Source organism: Saccopteryx leptura, unplaced genomic scaffold, assembly GCF_036850995.1.
Source record: "Saccopteryx leptura isolate mSacLep1 unplaced genomic scaffold, mSacLep1_pri_phased_curated manual_scaffold_48, whole genome shotgun sequence".
NCBI lineage: Eukaryota > Metazoa > Chordata > Mammalia > Chiroptera > Emballonuridae > Saccopteryx > Saccopteryx leptura.
Genome location: NW_027095730.1, coordinates 192,154 through 214,224, shown reverse-complemented (window position 1 = coordinate 214,224; position 22,071 = coordinate 192,154). Strand labels below are relative to the sequence as shown.

Sequence of the window (22,071 nt, the reverse complement as noted above, 5' to 3'; positions counted from 1 at the left end):
AGAGATGGAGGAGCAGAAAGCATCAACTTCCATATATGCCTTGATCAGGCGATTCCAGTTTTTTGTTTATTTATTTTAGAGTGTGGAGACAGAGAAGCAAATTTTTTTTTGTGAGAGACTGAGAGAGACAGATAGTGACAGACAGAAAGGGAGAGAGATGAGAAGCATTAATTCTTTGTTGGGACACTTTAGTTTTTTATTGATTGCTCTTTCATATGTGTCTTGACCAGGAGGCTCTAGCAGAGTGAGTGACCCCTTAATCAAGGCAGCAACCTTGAGCTTCAAGCCAGTGACCATGGAGTCATGTCTATGATTCCATGCTTAAGCGTGCAACACTGCACTCAAGCTGGTGAACTTGTGCTCAAGCCAGTGACCTTGGGGTTTTGAACATGGTTCCTCTGCATCCCAGTCCAATGCTCTATGCACTGCACCACTGCCTGGTCAGGCACCATTCTTATTTTATAGATTAAAAAACAGGCACAGAGAAGTTGAGAATTTTGCCTTAGGTTGCAGAGCTTGTGAGGGGAGGGCTGAGATTCAAACCCATTATGGAATTATCTGGAGTCCATGTGGTATACACCATGATGCTCACCCTTAAAGGGCAGTGAAAAGAGTGAGGGAGACCAGGTGCCCAGACTGAGCCAGGCACACAGACATGCACACAAACATGTTCCTCCCTGGCTTTCAGCTCTGATTTTACAGAAGTCAGAGGAAACCAGGACAGGAGCCAAGAGAAGCCAAGGAAGGAGGGTGGTGAGCCTACTAGGAGAGAAGGCTCCACTTCCTGGGAGTCAAGAAAATACCTTTCCCTGGTGAGTCTTTCTCAAATCCCTATTCCTGGGCAGTAACCTAAGTAGATTGACTCCATACTTCCATGTTTCCAGGGGTTAAGATTCTGTGCTTGAGAGTATGAGTTCTCTGTGGCTCTCCTGGAGCTCTCTGGTTTCAATGACAGGGGAAATGAGGTATGTGGGCTTCATAGTTTATGGAGTTAAGATTTAATAGAACAGGAGGACAAGAGACCATGGAGATCAGTGTTGAAATTTCCATAGCACTAAAAGAACTGTCTTGTCATAAAAGTGAAAAATCTGTTTAACCAATTACTTCTGTACTAATTAGTCTTGGGAGGGTAAAGGGTCAGTAGAGTTGTTCTGAAGTCCCCTCAGAGCTGGGGACTTCACAGGTAGAAGTCCCCTCTACCTGTGTCACAGCTGTAGCTGCAAATTTGCAACTTAATGCTAATGACTCACTCACCCTCCTTGCAAACTGAGGGCTTGTCCCCTGACTGTCATCTGGTGTCCATGGAAAACTAACTTCTGTGTAAAGCCTCACTCACACTCCCTGCAAACATAGGGCTTCTCCCCTGAGTGTGTTGTCTGGAGTGTGAGTTGACTTCAATAAAAAACCTTGATCACACTCCCTGCAAACATAGGGCTTCTCCCATGAGTGTGTTCTCTGGTCTGTGAGGAGTTGGGCAGTGAAAAGCCTCACTCACACTCCCTGAAAACAGAGCTTCTCCCCAGAGAGTGTCCTTTTGTGTCTGAGGAGAGTTGACTTCTTTCTTTTTTACAGAGACAGAGAGTCAGATAGAGGGACAGATAGAGACAGACAGGAACAAAGAGAGATGAGAAGCATCAATCATCAGTTTTTTATTGCAACACCTTAGTTGTTCATTGATTGCTTTCTCATATGTGCCTTGACCACGGGCCTTCAGCAGACCAAGTAACCCCTTACTCGAGCCAGCGACATTTGGTTCAAGCTGGTGAGCTTTTTGCTCAAGCCAGATGAGCCCTCATCCCAGTCCGACACTCTATCCACTGCACCACTGCCTGGTCAGGTGAGAGTTGACTTCTGTGTAAAGCTTTGCTCACACTCCCTGCAAATATAGGGTTTCTCTCATAAATGTGTCCTCTGGTGTATTAGGAGATATGACTTCCATGTGAAGCCTCGCTCACATTCCCTGCAAACATAAGGCTTCTCCCCAGAGTGTGTCCTCTGGTGTATTAGGAGATATGACTTCTGTGTGAAGCTTCACTCACATTCTTTGCAAACATAAGGCTTCTCCCCTGAGTGTGTTTTTAGGTGTCTGAGGAGATTTGACTTCTGTGAAAAGCCTCGCTCACACTCCCTGCAAACATAGGGCTTCTCCCCTGAGTGTATACTCTGGTGTATAAGGAGATATGACTTTCGTGTGAAGCCTCGCTCACACTTCCTGCAAACATAGGGCTTCTCCCCTGAGTGTGTCCTCTGATGTGTGAGGAGAGTTGACTTCCGTGTGAAGCCTCGCTCACACTTCCTGCAAATATAGGGCTTCTCCCCCGAGTGTGTCCTCTGATGTGTGAGGAGAGTTGACTTCTGTGTGAAGCCTCGCTCACACTCCCTGGAAACATAGGGCTTCTCCCCTGAGTGTGTCCTTTGGTGTCTGAGGAGAGTTGACTTCAGTGAAAAGCCTCGCATATACTCCCTGCAAATATAGGGCTTCTCCCCAGAGTGTGTCCTTTGGTGTCTGAGGAGAGTTGACTTCTGTGAAAAGCCTCGCTCACACTCCCTGCAAACATAGGGCTTCTCCCCTGAGTGTGTCTTCTGGTGTATAAGGAGATATGACTTCCGTGTGAAGCCTCGCTCACACTCCCTGCAAACATAAGGCTTCTCTCCTGAGTGTGTCCTCTGGTGTGTGAGGAGAGTTGACTTCAGTGAAAAGCCTCGCTTACACTCCCTGCAAACATAGGTTTTCTCCCCTGAGTGCATCCTCTGCTGTCTGAGGAGATGTGACCCATCATCAAAGCCTTGCCCACACTCTCTATACTTGACAGGTACAATTCTTGAAATTCCTACTCTCATAGACAGTTTTTCTGTGTCCACTGAATTCACTTTCTGGCCTCTGCTGGGTGCTTCCTGCAGCACTCTCTCTTGCTCACTAGAGCTTCCCAAGTGTCCTTTGGGAGTTTTAAAAATGGCCCTTGAAATCCTTCTTGGACTGGTCCTTTTAAGCAAATGTTTGGACTTTCCTTTGTCCTTTTGACCTTCAGCTTTGTCATCCCAGCTGTGTGTATCAGTATGGTGCTGCTGCTGATTTGGATCCTCTGGGCAGGGATCCTCTGATTGGAAGTGTTTTCTTGCAGATGTTCCTGGGAGAATTTGAGAGGGGTGATTGCATCCCACATGTTGACTGAGGAATTTCTGACTGGAGAATGCCAAAGAGCAGGAGGGACATGGGTGTATCTTTGGCTGTGGTTCTGCTGAAAGAGAAAATTTTGGTCAGGACAGATGTTGACAAGGCTGCCTGAGTCATATGTTTTGTCTGCTTTTAAGACCTGTCCCATCAGTCATTCTTATGGGGTTGACAGTGTAATCTCTGTCTCTCACAAAGTGTTTCTTTACAGTCATGACAGATCGAGCAATTCAGTCTCATACTATTCATCACCAGAACACTGCAGCCCTATGTAAACAGTTTCAGCTTTCTCGGAAAGCAGCACAGCAGATTGGTAAATCCTGTCCAAGGTGTCCTATACTACAATCTGTCCCTTCATTTGGAGTTAACCCTTAAGGACTCTTACCAGGACAATTTTGGCAAATGGATGTTACTCATATACCTTCATTTGGCAAACATTCCTATGTCCATGTTACAGTGGATACTTATTCTGGATTTATGGTAGCCTCTGCTAGGACAGGAGAGGCTGCTAAGCATGTTATATAGCTCATTGTATGCATTTTCTATTATTGGACTTCTTGATGTGATTAAAACTGACAATGTTCCTGCATATGTAGCAAAAGCATTTATTGTATTTTGTCAAATCTTTTGAATTACAGGTATTTCTTACAATCTTTAAAGTCAAGGTATTATTAAAGTGTTCCCCGCAAATATTTAAGGACAATTTTAAAAATATAAAAGGGGAAGTCATATCCTGGAATTCCTGCAAATCTACCTTACCTTTTAAAAAAATTTTCTTTTGAATGTTGAACAGGAGACACCAAATCCTTTTCTCCTGCAAACTTCTACTCTTTTATTTGATCCAGCTAATAACACTGTTTTGTCTTTTTCCAAATAGCTCCAGATATACAGAAAAGGTTTATATAGGCAGATGGGGATTTTCAAACCCCTCAGCGAGATCTTCTGAGCATGGCTTTTAAGGTACCAAGAGGCAGAAAAAGCCCAAAAGAGATCAGGTGAAATACTAGCTCTTGGGATACACCATCAAAAGGTTCCAAGTTCCCAATGGCATCTCATAGAACTCCATCAGGGCCCTGCTTCAATAGTGGAAAGGATGGTCATTTAAGCCAAAGCCTGCCAGGATTACATGCCTTTGCTGTGAGGAAGAAGGGACACTGGAAGGTAGGCTTCCCCCTCGCTCCTCTAAGGGAGGGTTCAGTTTTTTCCAGCCCTGTTCCAGCCACCTGTGACCTAACCTTGCCCAGAATGCTGGGCTTTGCCACTGAAGGCTGAAGGTGCCCAGGGCCATTGGCCCCATCTACGACACTGTGAACGAGCCTAGGATATTTCTTCCAAGAAGGTGGTAGACTGGTCTCATTTACACAAGGGCTACTTAACTATGTCTTGCATGAATATTCGGGTTTTTTATTCTTCCCTCGGAGATCTCTGTTGTGGGTGTTGATAGTACTATTTTCTGCTGCTTTGTTTAATAGTCTTTCTTTTACTCCTCCTGCCTCAATGCCCCATTCATATTTTAGGTTGGGACCTACTTCTAATTTAGAGCTCCTTTTTTCCTTTTTTGCCAACTTACAAATTTACCTCTGCCACCCAGCTTAGTGTATTCCAAGGTTCTTCTCACCACACCATGGCTGTAAAGCTCCAGTATAAGGGCCCCTGGGTTCATCTTTCCAGTTTAAAGAAAACGGAAGCTCCGTCTTCATGCATGCTGCGGATGGTTTTTCCAGTCTACTTGGGTCATCACCAGCTAGAAGCAGCGGTCATTGGGACTTTGACGCTAGCTGCAGAGTGTAGAAGTGTGACAGCAATTCCAGTGCCATGTGGACTTCTCCTGGATGTGTTTCCTGGACTCTTGCTCCTGTGACAGCTTTTGATGGACTGAACTGGGGTTCACCTGCATTTGCGGAAATTTGGAATGGTGTTGGTGTTAACTTGGACTTGGTGAACATGTTAAGGACACTACTCTTTTATGGATTCTTGTTGTATTGGCCTAGAGTTTGCTTAAAGACTTTAATCACTGTAATGTTTTAGAATATTTGGGTATCTTGTTAGTATTGGCTATACTAATTTTGTGTTTGTTCTGTTTTTTCAGACTGCCTCCAAATTATAATCTGGGAAACTAAGAAATCAGATGAATGGAAATCTCAGCACACAAATTAAAAATAAAAAAGAAAAGGGGAATATGTTGTGGACTGTAAATGGCAAAAAGCCATTGTAGATTTGAGGCTTAGCACAGGGCTGAGTTCTCCCCTCTCCATCTCCATATTTGGCTGTGATGCTGAGTATTTGCACCCATTCTACTTGCTTCCTTGGGTTGCTGGAAGCAATATACATGCCCTTCCTCTGACTTTTTGTTTGTTTCAGATGTTGGTAGATTTCACTAATGTATCCTGTTTTTGCCTTGGGAGAATTCCTGTCTTAGCCTTGGATGTGCAACTTTGTATCAAGGTCCTTGATTTGCACATGGCTATATAATAAAGCAAACTGGGCTATGGGGCACTCAGATACTGCCAGGCATGTTGAAGAGTCCTCCCAGTCCCATCGTTTTTGTTTTGATAAGTGTGTTTCCTTAATTCCGCACCGTTATTAGGAGCCACACTGGTTCATGGCATATCTTTTTTAAAAATTTGCCTGACTTGCAGTGTCACAGTAGATAAAGCAGTGACCTGGACACTGAGGTCACCAGTTTGTAACCCCAGGCTTGCCTTGTCAAGGCACATCCAAAAAGAAACTACTATAAGTTGATGCTTCCTGCTCCTGTCTGCCTCCACCTTCTCTCTCTCTCTCTCTCACTCCTCTCTCTAAAATCAATAAAAATTTTAATTTATTAATTTTTTATTAATTTTAGAGAGATAGGAGGGAAGAGAGTGAGTGAGAAACATTGATTTGCTGTTCCATTCATTTATGCATTTAGTGGTTGATTATTCTTTATTTGTTTTTTTTTGTTTTGTTTTTTTTTTTTAGCTAGAGAGGCAGACAGGAAGGGAGAGGGATGAGAAGCATCAACTTACAGCAGCAGCACCTTGGTTGTTCATTGATTTCTTTTGCATAGGTGCCTTGACCAGGGGAATCTAGCTCAGTCAGTGACCTCTTGCTCAAACCAGCAACCTTGGGCTCATGCCAGCAACCTTGTGCATCAAGCCAGTGACTATGTGGTCATGTCTATGATTTCACACTCAAGCCAGCATGTCTGCACTCAAGCCCGTGAACCCCCTCAAGCCTGCAACCTTGGGGTTTGAAACCTGAGTCCTCATCATCCCAGGTTGATGCTCTATCCTCTGTGCTACCTCCTGGTCAGGCTTCAATGGTTGATTCTTATATGGGCCCTGACTGGACATCAAACACACAACTTAGGTATATGGGGACAACTCTCTAATGAATTATGCAACTTGGCCAGGGCTCCTTTCTGTCTTCTTGTTTCAGAGTGGCTTTGTCCAGTCTAATGGTACAGTGACCACCTTGCCTCCTTTTCTTCTTCTCCTTTCACCTTTACACATTTAACTGTCCTTGCCCTTCCTTAATCATCAGAGTCTGGTCAGCACCAAACAGTCTTGGGAACACAGCCTCAGGTCTGTGGACCACAGAAACCATTTGGTTCAAGTTAGAGATCACATCTGGACTTCAGCTGTGTTTCAATGCTAGACTCATGAAAGCAGAAGGACCTTACTGGCCACACCCTCATGAAACCAGACACACTGAAGAGATGGCTGACACAGGGCCTGATACAATGGTCCCTACCCTGGCCCACAACCGCAGCTGCCTTAATTGTCGGGAGCCGATCAACGACTGCTGGCTGACAAGGTCACAGCAGAAGATCAAAAACTGCTGATTGACAAAGTCACAGCAGAGAAGACCAATGGCTGCTGGGTGAGAAAGTCACCGCAGTGAAGACCAATAACTGCGGGGTGACAAAGTCACCACAAAGGAAAGGCACAATGATACTTCCCCCTTTGACCTTTTGAATTAATCTGGCCTTATATCCCCCCTTTTCTGGGTGTGTGCTATTATTTATGGCACAGGGATAATAGTATCGTGCTTTCCCTGTAGATTCATAGTAATTTCTTTGGAAATGAGACAGAAGGTGTAAGTTCCACAGAAAAGCCTGTAAGCCCCTTGAACTGGGCTCATAAACATAAGAGGCTGGCCATGATATCCCTCGTAAAGGGTTAAGTTTGTAGGAGAATTTCTTCTTATTAATTATGTTAGAAAGAATAAAGTTAGAACTTAACTAGTGTATGAATATAGTAAATAGATAAAATTTGACTAGACAATAAAATCTTAGGTAAGGTGTAGTGGAATAACCCATTGCATGGCCTTGGATGGGAACACAGCCAACAAGAAAAGAATGTTTGTTAAGAGACTTGTTTTGTGACTGAAGGCAGTTGCTGGGCTTTTCTCAGTAAAACATTCTCATGAGATTTTTGTATTTTCCAAAAATAAGGAGAGGAATATGGTGGGATCCATAGCAGCCTTAGCAATTAATGCCTTCTGATATTATGCTGCTACTAAGCTATCTTGCAGGTGCACTCTATATATCTTTAAGCAAATGTTACTCTTGATGATATGCCAATTTCTTAATAAGCAAGCCTTTTGAAGTCTTGTGAGAAAAATTAGGACACTGCATGAACTCAAAGCCATTTGCCTGAGCAAGCGGTGGTCCTTTGCTAGTCCTTGATGATTTTGTATGCTAATCTCTCTGTGAGCCCTTGACTCACACAACAGTAAAGTAGAATTATTAATTAGTACTAATCTTTTAGAAGTTTGTACTGATATTGTTATTGCTATTCAAGTTATTGTATATCTGTACTTTGAATGACTTACCACCTGATTTGTAGCTTATAGATATGAATTAACTGTTATCTGGAAATATGTAACCATAGTGAAACAAAATACCATGTGATTGTAACTTAGTGTGTGTGCATAAAAAGAAAGCTAGACCAGCATTTGGCAGAGATGCCTGGCAGTAAATGCTAATGAGAGAATAAAGAGAAAATAAAGAATTCAGCTCTCTCACTCGACTTACACTGATGCCGTCTCTTCCTGTGGGACCCCTGGATTCCCCCTGGTGCTGGACCCTGGCACTTAATCACGATTAATCCTTTCCTGTCTGCAATGAGGCCAGGGCTGCCAGACAGCGCTGTCCTGGAGCACTGCTCACCCGCCAGACCTTCCTCCTCCTTTTGTGATGACAAGTGCTCTGAATGAGTTATTTCTTATATGGTTTTATACTTCTATACCATTCCTGCTCATTAACACATCTATAAATATGTGTAATTATTTACACATGGAAGCAGTGTATCAAATCGCCCCTTACTGCACATTGCACTGTTTGCATCTCACTTGTTTGCTAAACACAAGCTCTGTCCCCGGTTAGCTGTTTAGAGGCTGGGGACCTGACCCCGGGTGAGTTTCAAATGGGCAGCTTGTGCCTGCGACCCCTCACCTCGCTGCCTCCGAGTCCATTCTTCATGCGAGTCCTCAGTGTCTTCCGCTGGGGGTCTGGTGGCCTGTTGGCGGTGAACCATGAAAGCGGGGCTAGGGGCTCTGAGGCCTGGGGAGAAACAAAATTGTGGTCCTCAAAGCAAAGCTCTTGAAAAAGTAGCCCCGACACTCACTGCCCCCTGTTCCGCCCCACGGTCCCCACCTGGTTCCCGCACCCCCATCCCCGCCCATCACCTTTGCGCAGCAGCGGGTCCTGGTTCCTCTCCACTTTGGGGCAGTGCGCCTTCTCCCAGTCGCCCATGGCGGCCACCCCTCCTGAGAGAAGTAGGCGTGGATGTCCCTGAAAACATCCGGTGCCTGAGGGAAGACGCGGCCTCGTGACCCCTCCCACCAGCTGGCGAACCGCCCCTCACCATGATGGGTCCGAGCTGCTCCCAGTCCAACCCTCCTCCCTGCCCCCCTCACTTGCGGCACTGCCTCCGCCACCCTGCAGGCTTCCGTCCATGTCTCTGTTCCCGCCACCCTGCACGCCCAGCCCCTATGTGCCTGTGTGGGAGACGACGCTGAGGCTGACTGCTTGGCCTTCCGAGCGCATTTTTTGCATGTGCGTGGGCGCTCACGGTGGGGTATCCCCAAGAGGGGACACAAGGGACCAGCCCCAGGGACGCAAGGACGGGCCAGGGCGGGGACTCCAGCCAAGCCAGAGGCCCCCTTGCTCAAAACAGCGACTTGGGCTTTAATCCACCGACCTTTGGGCTCAACTAGTGACCATGGGATCATGTCTATGATCCCGCGCTCAAGCCTGTGAGTCCACGCTGAAGCCGGATGAGCTTATTACATTTTCTCATTGTTCAAGTGCTCTCTTGAGATCCTTTATTCTACTCTCAAGTTTATTGAACATTGTGATGACTGTTTGCCTTGAATTCTTTATCTGTCCAGTTACCCATGTTCATTTCATTAGAATATTTCTCTGGAGTTTTTTTCTTCTTCCTTCATTTGGGGTATATTCTTCTGTCTCCCCATTTTCTTTGTTGGTTTTTGTTCCTTTGAATTGAATGGAATTAGTCATCTCGCCCAGTCTTGAACATGTTGTCTTTGTTACATTGTGTGTTGAGTAGTTTCAGCCTGTGGGTTGTCCGGGTTGTCGTTGGGGAGAAGTGCATGCAGTGCCTGTCCTGTCACCTGACCTGAAGGAGTGGGTTCTGAATGGGCCACCTGGGGTGTGTGAGCCTCCTTGCCTTTTAATCTGGGCAAGGCTGCCTGGTGTAAAAGGGGCTGCATGGCGTGTGCTTTGCGTGTCCTGTTTTAATTATCTGTTGTCAGAGCACGTTCTGTGCTGGGTTACCTGATTGCTTTCTTGTATCTCACCCTCCATTAAATCCACGCTTTGTCCTGGTGGCATAGCCTGGGTGCACACACAGCCTTAATTTGTTCATTCTTCACCTTCTCAGGGCTTGGCAGCCCTGTGCACATACACAGCATTGCCCCCCTCACTGCACACTGGACTGCAGCATTTTGCTAGCTTTGTGCTTTCTTTTGGTAGAGCTGCCCGACCAGTGCAAGCAGCAGCACCCCCCTAATCTCTGCACTTTCTCTGATCAGACAGTCCTGTGTGCAGACCATAGCCCATTTGCTGGCTCCCCATTTTCCAAGATGGGAATGCCAGTAGTGACCCACTATCTCTGCACTTTTTCTGGGTTGAATATTCTCACAGCTGGTACCAGAGTATTTTGCTAGCTAGGCACTCTCTGTAGGTGGGGGAGCCACAGATGCACATGCAGCTCAGTGGGTGAAGTGTCACCCTGCCATACCTACCTGCTGGGTCTATATCTGGAAAGAGGACCTCTTTTTACACAAGCTATGCTGCCCTCATGATTCTGTTGTATTTAGCTCCAGGAAGGGTGGCTGGGGATGTGCTGCAGTGCCCTGCGGGTGGCCATAGAGCCTGGATTGAGCTCCCATCTTCTATGAACATGCTTGGGAGGTGTAAACAGTGGTGCTCAGTGTTCTATTTGGTCCTGAGCTGATCCTTCACCTCCTGCAGAGGTCTCATGGTTCCTCAGCCTTCTCTATGCATTCTCTCTCTCTCTCTCTCTTTTTCTTTTTCTTTCTAGCTTGTTGTGCAGAAGCTGTTTAATTGTTTGTCGGTTGTCTTTCAGGAGGAATTGTTCTAAGTAAAGGGGTACATTGGATTGGTTTTGGGAGGGTGCAAGCTCAGAGTCCACTTGTGCCATCATCTTTGACCCACTGGAGAGTTCTTAAATAAAGTCTAATACTGGCTGCAGCAACAGGCTTCTGCTTTGATACACTCTTAATCTTCATATTCAAATGTCTATACAATCCTTGAGATATTGGTTGTCTCTCTGACTTCAATTAGTTGTTGGATCCAGGAGGAGTAGTTTATTTTCACCTTGTTTAGTCTTTTTCTCCTTTGAGGATGGGCATGATAACTTCCAGCTTCTTACTTGTAGGACCAGAAACCAGAAGTCTTGCATTAGTCGCTTTTTATCTCTTGGCTTCTTATTCCCTATTTGTAAAATAAAGTGATCAGATCACTCCATGGTGCTTAAACTCTCCTCTAGCTCCAGCATTCTGTTCATTCCATGAGCATCAAGTTATGTGAATCATGGTGTCAATTTGTGACATTTGCTACCATTCTACAGGTAGACCTGCAGGTGGACAAAGAGTCCTCACTTGAGTACATTTATCAAATCCAGGAAGTTCAGGAGTCCAAGAAATTCAACATTGTGGAGACAATAAGGTCCATGTATTCTTTAGTGCTCTAAAAATATTTTCTGAATGCTTCGTAAATGCTGAAAACTTTTATCATAAACTTGGGATCTGAGAGAATGTGAATGTGTATAATTGTGATGAATCTATCTCTTTCATTTTCTATTTTTTCTCTCTAGCTATGATTTGTTTTTCTCTTTATTTCTTCCTCTTTTCCTCTTTCCCTCCTTGAAATTGCCCATCATATACCAGGCACTGTGCTAGGAACTCATTCCTGCAGTCAGTGACTTCCCATTCTACTATTTTTACTTCTGTCTTTTTAACTTTTTTAATTTAAATCTTCTTAATTTATTATAAAACATGATGTGCTTTGATTTGATAATGAGGAGCCACTGAGCCATTTCACCTGCAGGTGTTTTAAAGTACCAAAGGCTACAGAATTAATATTAATATTATAAGAGGCTTGGAGAACATTTTATTAATTTGGGTTAAGGTGTGCAGAGAAATTTTGAGAATAGTCTCTGTACTGTGTGATTGGCATAGTCAGGATAGCACTTGGTATTGTATTGTAAATGCAAAGGGGAGGAAAACATGGATTCCCAGACATTCCACCACACCTGTGGGGAAAAGGGTGAATGGCTAGCCAGGTACAGGGAGAGAAAAACCAAAATAAACCTTTTCTCATAGCAATGAGCCATTTGCGGGCATTTGTACTCACTGAAACTACCTCTCCTATGTAAATGCGTGTGGTTAACACATGTGACTCTGGACAGAGATGGCCCATAAACACTAAATAATATAGGAATGCCTTTAATATGTAAAGAGACATCTTTCTACCATTGTGTTGGCTTGTAAATTTTGTTTTCTCCAAAATGATGTATGGCTTGCAAATTTAACGTGGTCCTATCATGTTAAAGGACATATGATTATAACCAATAGTGGTAAGGGGCTCGTAATTGCAATTTTTGCTTCTGTACTTCCCACTTACAAAACTATAAAAACTAAGTAGAACAAAGGGCCTGCGCGCTCTCTGTCAGATTTCTGTCAGAGTTGCCGCCGCTTGGCCAAGCTAGACAATAAAGCTTTGATGTGTAAATGATGGACCTTGTTCCTGTCTTTCATGTTTTCAGGTCCCTCCAAATTTGGCTTAACAATAAGTATATTGAATTTTAACAGGCGTTTTATTATAAAAAATGTATTCTTATTGCAGAAATGCTAGAAAAAAATTATAAGAAAAACAAAACAACAAATTTCCCATACAGAGATTGTAAGGTCAGTGGATAGTGGGGGAAGGTCATGTGGGGAACCCAGACCCCTGAACTTTGGCTGGGACTGCCCACAACCAAGCACACCAAAAGAAACTTCCCAGGAGTCCTTTGGAAAAATGTGACCGTCTGCCAGCCAGTGAGAGTTCACCTTGTCATATTAGCTCAACCACCCTAGGGACCATTTAAATATCTCTCACAGGGGTTCACCCCTTGCAACTTCTCTGGCCTCCATCTTTCCTCTGGGCCAGAGAACCTTGTTGGGCATGATGCGTGCTCTGTACTCAATAAAGCCTTTTGTTATTCCACACTTTGTGGATCCGGTCCTTCCTTCCTTCTGGAGGGGGGGGAATACCTTACAGAGATATTTACTGTTAATATTGTGGCATTTTCTTCCCAAGTTCTCTGTGTACCTATTATATTTCTCTATATGTACCCAGGTAGATTGGGTGTGTATACATCTGTGTGCATAGATGGTTATTGCACATGAGCATATATCTCTGTGTCCACATGTGTCTGTTATTTGTGTATATCAGTGTATGTATGCAAATGAGTATTTATTCACTCATCTAATAAACACTTATTGTACTTCCGTTATGTGCACTGTGCTCGACACTGGTTGCCTATAGTGAATGAGACAGACTCACTTTCTGTCTTTATAAAAACTACACTGTCATGGGGTAGACAGAGGGAAAGAAAAATATACATAAATAAAATAATTATAAGTTGTGACAAGCACTGGATTTGGCAGTGCAATGCCTTTGGTCCCAGTTTTGCTTGATCTTGGGAGGTCCCGTATCTCAGCTTCTTGGAAGGCAGAGCTGAGGCCTAAGTCTTGGTCCTTCAGCAATGCATGTTCTCAGCTATAAAACAGAAAATTTAAAAGTGAGGAAACAGGCCCTGGCCGGTTGGCTTAGCGGTAGAGCGTTGGCCTGGCGTGTGGGGGACCCGGGTTTGATTCCCAGCCAGGGCACATAGGAGAAGCGCCCATTTGCTTCTCCACCCCCCCTCCTTCCTCTCTGTCTCTCTCTTCCCCTCCCACAGCCAAGGCTCATTGGAGCAAAGATAGCCTGGGCGCTGGGGATGGCTCCTTGGCCTCTGCCCCAAGCACTAGAGTGGCTCTGGTCGCTGCAGAGCAACACCCCCGAGGGGCAGAGCATCGCCCCCTGGTGGGCAGAGCGTCACCCCTGGTGGGCGTGCCGGGTGGATCCTGGTGGGGCGCATGCGGGAGTCTGTCTGACTGTCTCTCCCCATTTCCAGCTTCAGAAAAATACAAAAAAAAAAAGAAAAAAAAATAAAAAAGAAAAAAATAAAAGTGAGGAAACAAAGACCCTGGGAGGTGTTCTGTGACCAAAGGAGCCCACCTTGTAAGTGGTGACCCAGGCTCAGGTAAATTCTGGATGCCCAGAGCTTAGGAGTTCTCTCAGTCTGGAGTGCAGCCACGGCACAAGGAAAAGTGCATGTTAGGAAAGGGGCCACTTTGTGCTACACAATTAGAGATAGTGATTATGCCACTGACTGTTAAGAGCAAAGAAAAGACTTCTGGTGTTGACACCACAGCAGACTAGATTATTAGTTTATTTTTTTATAAGTTTTTTTTTTTTTGGTATTTTTCTGAAGCTGGAAATGGGGAGAGACAGTCAGACAGACTCCCGCATGCGCCCAACCGGGATCCACCTGGCACACCCACCAGGGGCGAGGCTCTGCCCTCCAGGGGGCAATGCTCTGCCCCTCCGGGGAGTCGCTCTGCCGCGACCAGAGCCACTCTAGCGCCTGGGGCAGAGGCCAAGGAGCCATCCCCAGTGCCCGGGCCATCTTTGCTCCAATGGAGCCTTGGCTGTGGGAGGGGAAGAGAGAGACAGAGAGGAAGGAGGGGGTGGGGGAGGAGAAGCAAATGGGCGCTTCTCCTATGTGCCCTGGCCAGGAATTGAACCTGGGTTCCCCACATGCCAGGCCGACGCTCTACCGCTGAGCCAACCGGCCAGGGCCTAGTTTATTTTTTAATTATGTCAGGTTTTCTCTAGTACTTTTTTCCCCCCAAAAGACAATGACTTGCTCTCACCAGAGAGTTCAGTAGGTTAGAGCATCACACCCATACACTAATGTCATAGGTTGGTCTTGTTCAGGGCACATACAGAAACAGATTGATGTTTCTGACTATCTGTCTGTATGTCTCCCCTTTCCTCTCTCTAATATTAATTATTAAAATTAAAAAAAAGAAAAAAATGACAATGGCTTTTTTGTTAAATAGTATAGAGGAATGAATTGTGTTTTTCAAAATTTCACCCCAAAAGAAAAAAAAAACTGATAAGGTTGTAAAGTATTGTATTTCCCCATATATAAGATGCCTCCATGTATAAGACACACCTTAATTTTGGGGCCCAAAATTTCAGAAAATGATAACAAATGTGAATAAGCAGGAAATGGAAGTAATGAAACTACAACCACTATATAAGGCGCACCCAGTTTTCATACCCCAAATTTTTCAAAAAAATGGTGCATCATATACATGGGAAAATATGGTAATATTTAAGGGGATAATGAAATAGTTAAAACAAGAATTTCTAGTTTCTAGAATTTATCTTTTTCTCATTACAAAGCTGACATTTTCCACTGCGGTCCAAACTAAATATATACCTCAAAATGCTTAGAGCTTGAAAGCAAAGTTTTTTAAAGTAAATTTAAAAAATTTTAGGTTTTATGTTCCCTGACATAAAAATGCAGCTGATATTAAAGTCACCACAAAACAAGTAATGGACATAGAATAACTTGACAAGATTCTGGGGGAACTGAAATATTTCACTAAATAGTTTTAAGATTCAAGTCCTATAAACAAACTGATACAACATCTAGACCAGTAATTTTAACCTAATAGCCAGTGATCTAGATATTATCTTATAGTTACTTAATTGTACAAAAATCTTTTCTTAATGACTATCAAAGGAAATATTATATACAATGAGTTTTTTATTTTTAAGTGAGAGAGACAGACAGGGAGATGAGAAGCACCAATTCTTTGTTGTGGCACCTTAGTTGTTCATTGATTGCTTTCTCATGTGTGCCTTGACCTGGGGGTTACAACCATGCCAGAGACCCCTTGCTCAAACCAGAGGCCATGGGGTCAGGTTTATGATCCCACACTCAAGCCAGTGACTCAACACTCAAGCTGGTGAACCGGCACTCAAGCTGGCAACCTTGGGGTTTCAAAACTGGGTCCTCAGCATCCCAGGCCTATGCTCTATACACTGCACCACTGCCTGGTCAGGCTACAATGAGTTTTTCTAAAAACTCATTTTTGGGGGAGGAAGGGGAAATATTTTCAAAAATAACACGACTGACTATCAAGTTAGTTTAGAGGATGTGTAAGGTTTAACTTATTCAGGGTGTCAAATCATAAGAATAGTATGTGTTGATGCTTTAACATGCTAAGTACAGTCTCAAAATCAACATTATTCTCTTCATTTAAAAATTAAAATAAAGTCTACATTTATTTTATTTACATAATTAGAAGTAGTTTACTAAGTTGTAAAATAGTCACTGTAAAATGAAATAATCATATATATGAAAGCACTTTAATGATTTGCCCTTTATGAAGATAAGGTATTACAGCTTAAAGCAGTAGAGAGAATAAACTTTGGTACTTATGATTTCAAAAATGGCTGAAGCTAGTGTTACCCATTTTTCTTAGTTTATTGCTTGAAAGTGATAATATTCAATTATAATTTTAAGGGAGAAATATAGCATTTTAGAATAATTCATCCTAACATTTGTTACTAGGTATTTTATTTATATATACAATCTGTTTATTCCATGTGGAATTCAATCATAACCAAGTGTCTAAAACCAGTTGGTTTTATGTCTAACACTTCCAAAGATGAAACAACAGCATTTATTAAAGTAAAAACAGCTATTATCAGCTAGCATAATATATCTAAGCAGTTAGCATTTTTTACTTTCTTTTAAAATTCATGGATTTGCTTGACCAGGCAGTGGCACAGTGGATAGAGCATTGGACTGGGATGTAGAAGACCCAAGTCTGAGACCACGAGGTCGCCAGCGTGAGCGTGGGCTCATCTGCTTTTAGCAAAGCTCACCAGCTTGGACCCAAGGTCACTAACTCTAGCAAGGGGTTACTCAGTCTGCTGAAGGCCCACAGTCAAGGCACATATGAGAAAGCAATCAATGAACAACTAAGGTGTTGCAATGACAAACTAATGACTGATGCTTCTCATCTCTCTCCATTCCTGTCTGTCTGTCCCTCTCTCTGACTCTCTGTCTCTGTAAAGAATAAATAAATAAATAAAATTCATGGATTCAGGTCTAACACAAAGAGTAAAAGTCTGAGTGTAGGTAAAGTGTACGTAATACAGGAAGACACCAAAGTTTCCCTAAGTCTACAGATGCCAGTTAGTTTCAGAATAAATGTAAAAGTACTAAAAGAAGAAAGAGTTGTGGTGGTGTGTAAGCTTCTCTGGTTCATTTTAGAAGAGAAAATTAAAATACTTTTTATTTCACTTTTAAAAATTATCCAATCTAAAAGGAATGCCTAGAATCTTCAAAAAAGCAACCCTATACTCTCATCCCACTACCTAAAATAAGTAGACTATGTGCTTAATTCTACCCTGCTACCTTCTACTATCATGACCCCATTAAAAACAGACTGGCCTGTTCACTTGGGTTAATAGTCTTTGCTCTGTGGGTTTATAAAGACAGATGAATCACCTGACAGGGACTTTTTGGCTAGCAGGCATTCAAAACACCTCCACTATATTGAATTTTATATTAAAAATTACTGTTCCTAATATTATTCTTATAATAAGTAAAATTATTTAATACATTAAATACTGTTACAAAACAAAGCTTACTTGTTCCCCATATTTTTCTTAAAAATAGTCTGAGTAAAAAATATATCTATATATAAAATATAGACATTATATAAATATATTATATATACAACACATGATAAATATTTTAAAATACCCAGCAGCTTAAAAAGAAATTTGCCCTACCACCAAGAGGTGAAAAACTCAACCTGAATCTGACCAAGCTCTAGACACAACTTAGAGGATTCCAGTTGACAGGAAACGCAGAGCAGAGGACCAAGGTGAACTACACTGTGGAGATACAACTGGCAATATCTGGACTGGGGGAGCCCCAGCATGCTGTCCAACAGCTGTCTGTGGTGATGAAAATGTTCCATAGCCCGTGCCAATACCGTCACCACAGCACAGGTGGCTTCTGAGCACTAGACATGTGACCAGTGCACCTGGGAATGGGAACTTTTAAATTGCATCAAATTTTAATTAATTTTAACTTAAATATCCATTGTGGCTAGTGATGATCTTAGTGGACACACAGCTCTGGACCAGGGGTCAGAAGACTAGGCCTGGTGAGCTAAGAATGCTTCTTACACTTTTATAATATAAGTAATAATAAAATTAAACAGAAACCACAAAGTTATCCAGAAAGCCTAAAATAAACCCACATTGCTGGTCCACAAAACTTAAAATACATATTTTCTTGCCCATTAACAGAAAAAGTTTGCTGCACTCTGTTCTAGACTGTGGGACAAATAACACAACTTCTTTAACAAACAAATTGCTGTGGGAAAGAGAAAGAGGAGGGAAAATGTATAGATTAAAAGAGCCTTAAAAAGTGACATTTGTAAGACAAGTTGAAATCTGAATAGTGACTAGATATGTGATGACAAGGAACTACTAACTTTTAGATGTGATAATGACATTATGGCTTCTATTTTTAGGAAGAGCCATGTTTATTATCTTTTTTACATTGTACTGCATACATTATGCTGCAATATTGTAGACATACAAGCAGATGTTTACAGGTGAAATGATGTCTAGGAGTTGCTTCAGAATAACATGGAGCGAGTGGAAGAAGTGTGAGTGGAGCAGAATTCACCATGGGGTGTGGAGCAGATTCATCACACTGTTCTGTCTGCTTCAGTGTATGTTTGAAATTCTCTATGATAAAACGCTAAACAGAATACACAAGAAATTTTCTATTTCCAGTTCTGTGGTAGAAGAAGCACCTTTATCAGAGTCACCTGAGAGGGAAGAGCATTTGTGAGTCCGAATGCAAACACCTTGAACTTACCTTGTGGGGCTGGCAACTAGGGACATGCATTTTCAACAGGCTCCTCCTTAGGTGATTCTTATGTTCACTAAAATTGGAAAAAACACTGATCAGAATAGAATGAATACTTTGTAAAATTAACCAATCACTTCTGAATTGATTTGTTTTGTGTTAAGATTTTACACTATTAATCTTCTTGAAGCAACCCAAAGTTTCTTAGTTTCTCTTACTGCAGGAATGATTTTAAGAATTCCTATGCAACTCATTCCATGGGAACATTTATGGAGTCCCTATTTGCCATACATCGTGCTACATGTGCTATGGAGCTTTGTCTCAAGGAATGCAGTAATTATTTTTTTTAATTTATTTTTTAAATTTATTTATTAAATTTAATGCAGTGACATTGATAAATCAGGGTACCTATGTTGAGAGAAAACATCTCCAAATTATTTTGACATTTGATTGTGCTGTATACCACTCCCCCAAAGTCAAATTATCTTCTGTCACCTTCTATCTGGTTTTCTTTGTGCCCCTCCCCTCCCCCAACCCCTCTCTCCTTCCTCACCCTATCCCCCCTCCCCCCACCCCCCATCCCCATTGCCATCATATTCTTGTTCATGTCTCTGAGTCTCATTTTTATGTCCCATCTATGTATGGAATCATATAGTTCTTAGTTTTTTTCTGATTTACTTATTTCACGCCGTATAATGTTATCAAGGTACATCCATGTTATTGTAAATGATCCGATGTCATCATTTCTTATGGCTGAGTAGTATTCCATAATATATATGTACCAAAGCTTTTTTATCCACTCGTCCTCTTTAAAATAGGCATTATCATCTCTATTTTCTATTCAAGGAAAGTGGGACTCAGAAATCTGAGTAATTTGCTTCAATTCACTAATCTCTTAAAGATATAAGACCTGAACATGTCTTTTCATTCTAAAGCCTACATATACTTTTCACCACGCTGTTACAGAAATAACCTATACACAGTATTCCAGGGCCGTTTCGTTTCCCACAGTAAACTGTGGTTAAAGCACACAGGTTTCAAAGCTAGAGAGATTCAGATACCAGTTCCACCATTCAGCATTGGCTTTCTCTTTCTTTCTTTCTTTCTTTCTTTCTTTCTTTCTTTCTTTCTTTCTTTCTTTCTTTCTTTCTTTCTTTCTAAAATAGAGGTAAAAATGACCTTTCACATAGGGGATTAAATTGTAACATGCACATAAAGTGTGTGACATATTTTGAGTGCTTCATAAATGTTAGATGCTGTCATTATTATTTCAGGATTGCCTTAATTTTGAGAGTTTATATTAGAGAAACTGGGATGAAATTTCAGAGGTTATATGTTCAGATCCCATCTCCAGGCATATTATCCCTAAAACACATGTCAAAATACAGAAGTGTTCCACCTGACCTGTGGTGGCTCAGTGGATCAAGCATCGACCTGGAATGCTGAGGTTGCTGGTTCAAAACCCTGGGCTTGCCTGGTCAAGGCACATTGGGAGTGGATGCTTCCTGCTCCTCCCCTCTTTTCTCTTTCTCTCTCTTCTCTAAACTGAATAAATAAATTAAAAAACAAACAAACAGAAGTTCCCAAGTCTCTTGGCATTTAATTCTTGTCATTGCCAAAGGTTTTTCCCTATAATTAGCTGAACTTTGTTGCTGTGATTAAAACACGTGCCCTATGCCCCAATCTCATTTTGTTTGTAGAGAAGATGGAGAACAAGCAGAGAGGGTCTTTCTTTCTTCTAATAATCTGACACACCCAGATCGGGTCAAGCCTTCTATTCATCATACCGAGAACTCTAAGTTACATTAAAAAAAAATTAGTGCAGCATTATGTAATGGGCACATAGTGGTCAAGGACGGGACCCAGGAGTCAGCCCACCTGACAGCTTGGGTTTGAATCCCAGCTCTGTCATTTTCAGTTGCATGACTTGAAGAATTTATGAGATTTAACCATGTTTTATTTTCCTTTTCTGTGAAATACAAAGTCTTAACTCATAGCATTGTTGTGAAAATTAAACAAGTGAACACAGAATGAGTACCTAAGAACATGTGCCTGACATATTAACTGCATAATGTCAGCTGCTGTTATTACATTGTTTTTTGGGTTAGCTACACCCAGCACTTTATTAAAGTCTGTGGCCAAAAGCACGATAGGCAGGTACTCTATCTATTAAGACTGATGCTACTTTCAGGACCACCTCTGTCCTCCTCTCACCCCACCCCTTCACTGCAGAAACTAATTTTGTGGGTTTCCAATAACAGAGGAGCTGCTGGAGTCGTCAATTTCACCTAGGAAGCTTTCCCTGTCATATTACCCGTCAAGACACTGGACTTTCTGTTGCATCTTTTTTCTCTGCTTTCAAGAAACCAGCTCAGCAGATTCTACATGAACCAAAGCTGATATTTGAAAGCTTGTTCATGTCCTTGAAATCAACAACCTATAGATACCAGAAACTATTAACTTTCTCTGAATGTTGGACCGAAGCCTCCAAGAGTATCTGTCTAGCTTCTATTTCTTGTATTTTTAAGGATTGATTTATATACACGATTATCATTTAATCCTCCCAACAAAACAGAAAGTACCATCACTGTCAGGAAAGTGACAAGTAAAGGAGCCTGAGGATAACACTTGTATTTAAAGGACAGGGACAGGAGTCGACTCCGGCAGGTCTCATTTTCACAATAGGCACCATCAAGCACTGTCTTTGAAGTAATCTGGGAAATAAGTTGTTTTCTAAAACCTTCAGCCGTGACTGATGTGCGGTAACAGATGTGCAGGGAAAATTGGCGGTTCTTTCCAGCAGTCATGAAAAAACCCGCTGCCGGGACGCGGACCGGGCTGTTGCCGCGGCGGGTCTGCTGCTGTGAGCGTGGTCGCGTCGCTTCTCTGGGTTCGGGAGGGAAGCAGGCTGGGCCTCCCTCCGACCCCCGGGGGTGCAGCGAGGAGGCCGCTCACCCGCGTGGCCAGCAGCCGCACCCACACCTCCGCATCAGGAAGGGCTTCGAGCCGCGGCCCGCGGTGCAGAAGAAGCGCGCGCCCGCGGCGGGCCGGAGTCGGGATGCGCAAGCCTGGCCGCCTCGGCGCGGCCCCGCGCTCAGGGGTCACGTGGCCGCGGGTGCGCGCGGCGCGTCCCCGCGCTCTTGGAGGCGGGCGCGCGGGCTGAGAGGCCGGTGACTGTTAGAAGTCAGTGGGGCGGGGCTCCCTCAGGTGACGTCAGCGGGGCGGGGCCTATGTGAGTCACCTGGGAACTCCTGGATCAAGCATTCGGCACGATTAGAACTACCGGTGGAAGGATTAGAACTGGTCGCCATCCGCCTCATTTTTCCGCGAGGAAGTTGATGCTCAGTGAGGCCGAGGGAC

At 43.1% G+C, this 22,071-nt stretch overlaps 1 pseudogene; it reads right to left on the bottom strand.

Moving 5' to 3' along the window:
* Window positions 1-1,896: 1,896 nt before the first annotated feature.
* LOC136387025 (histone-lysine N-methyltransferase PRDM9-like) overlaps window positions 1,897-22,071 on the bottom strand; it is a 190,141-nt pseudogene continuing 169,966 nt past the window's right edge.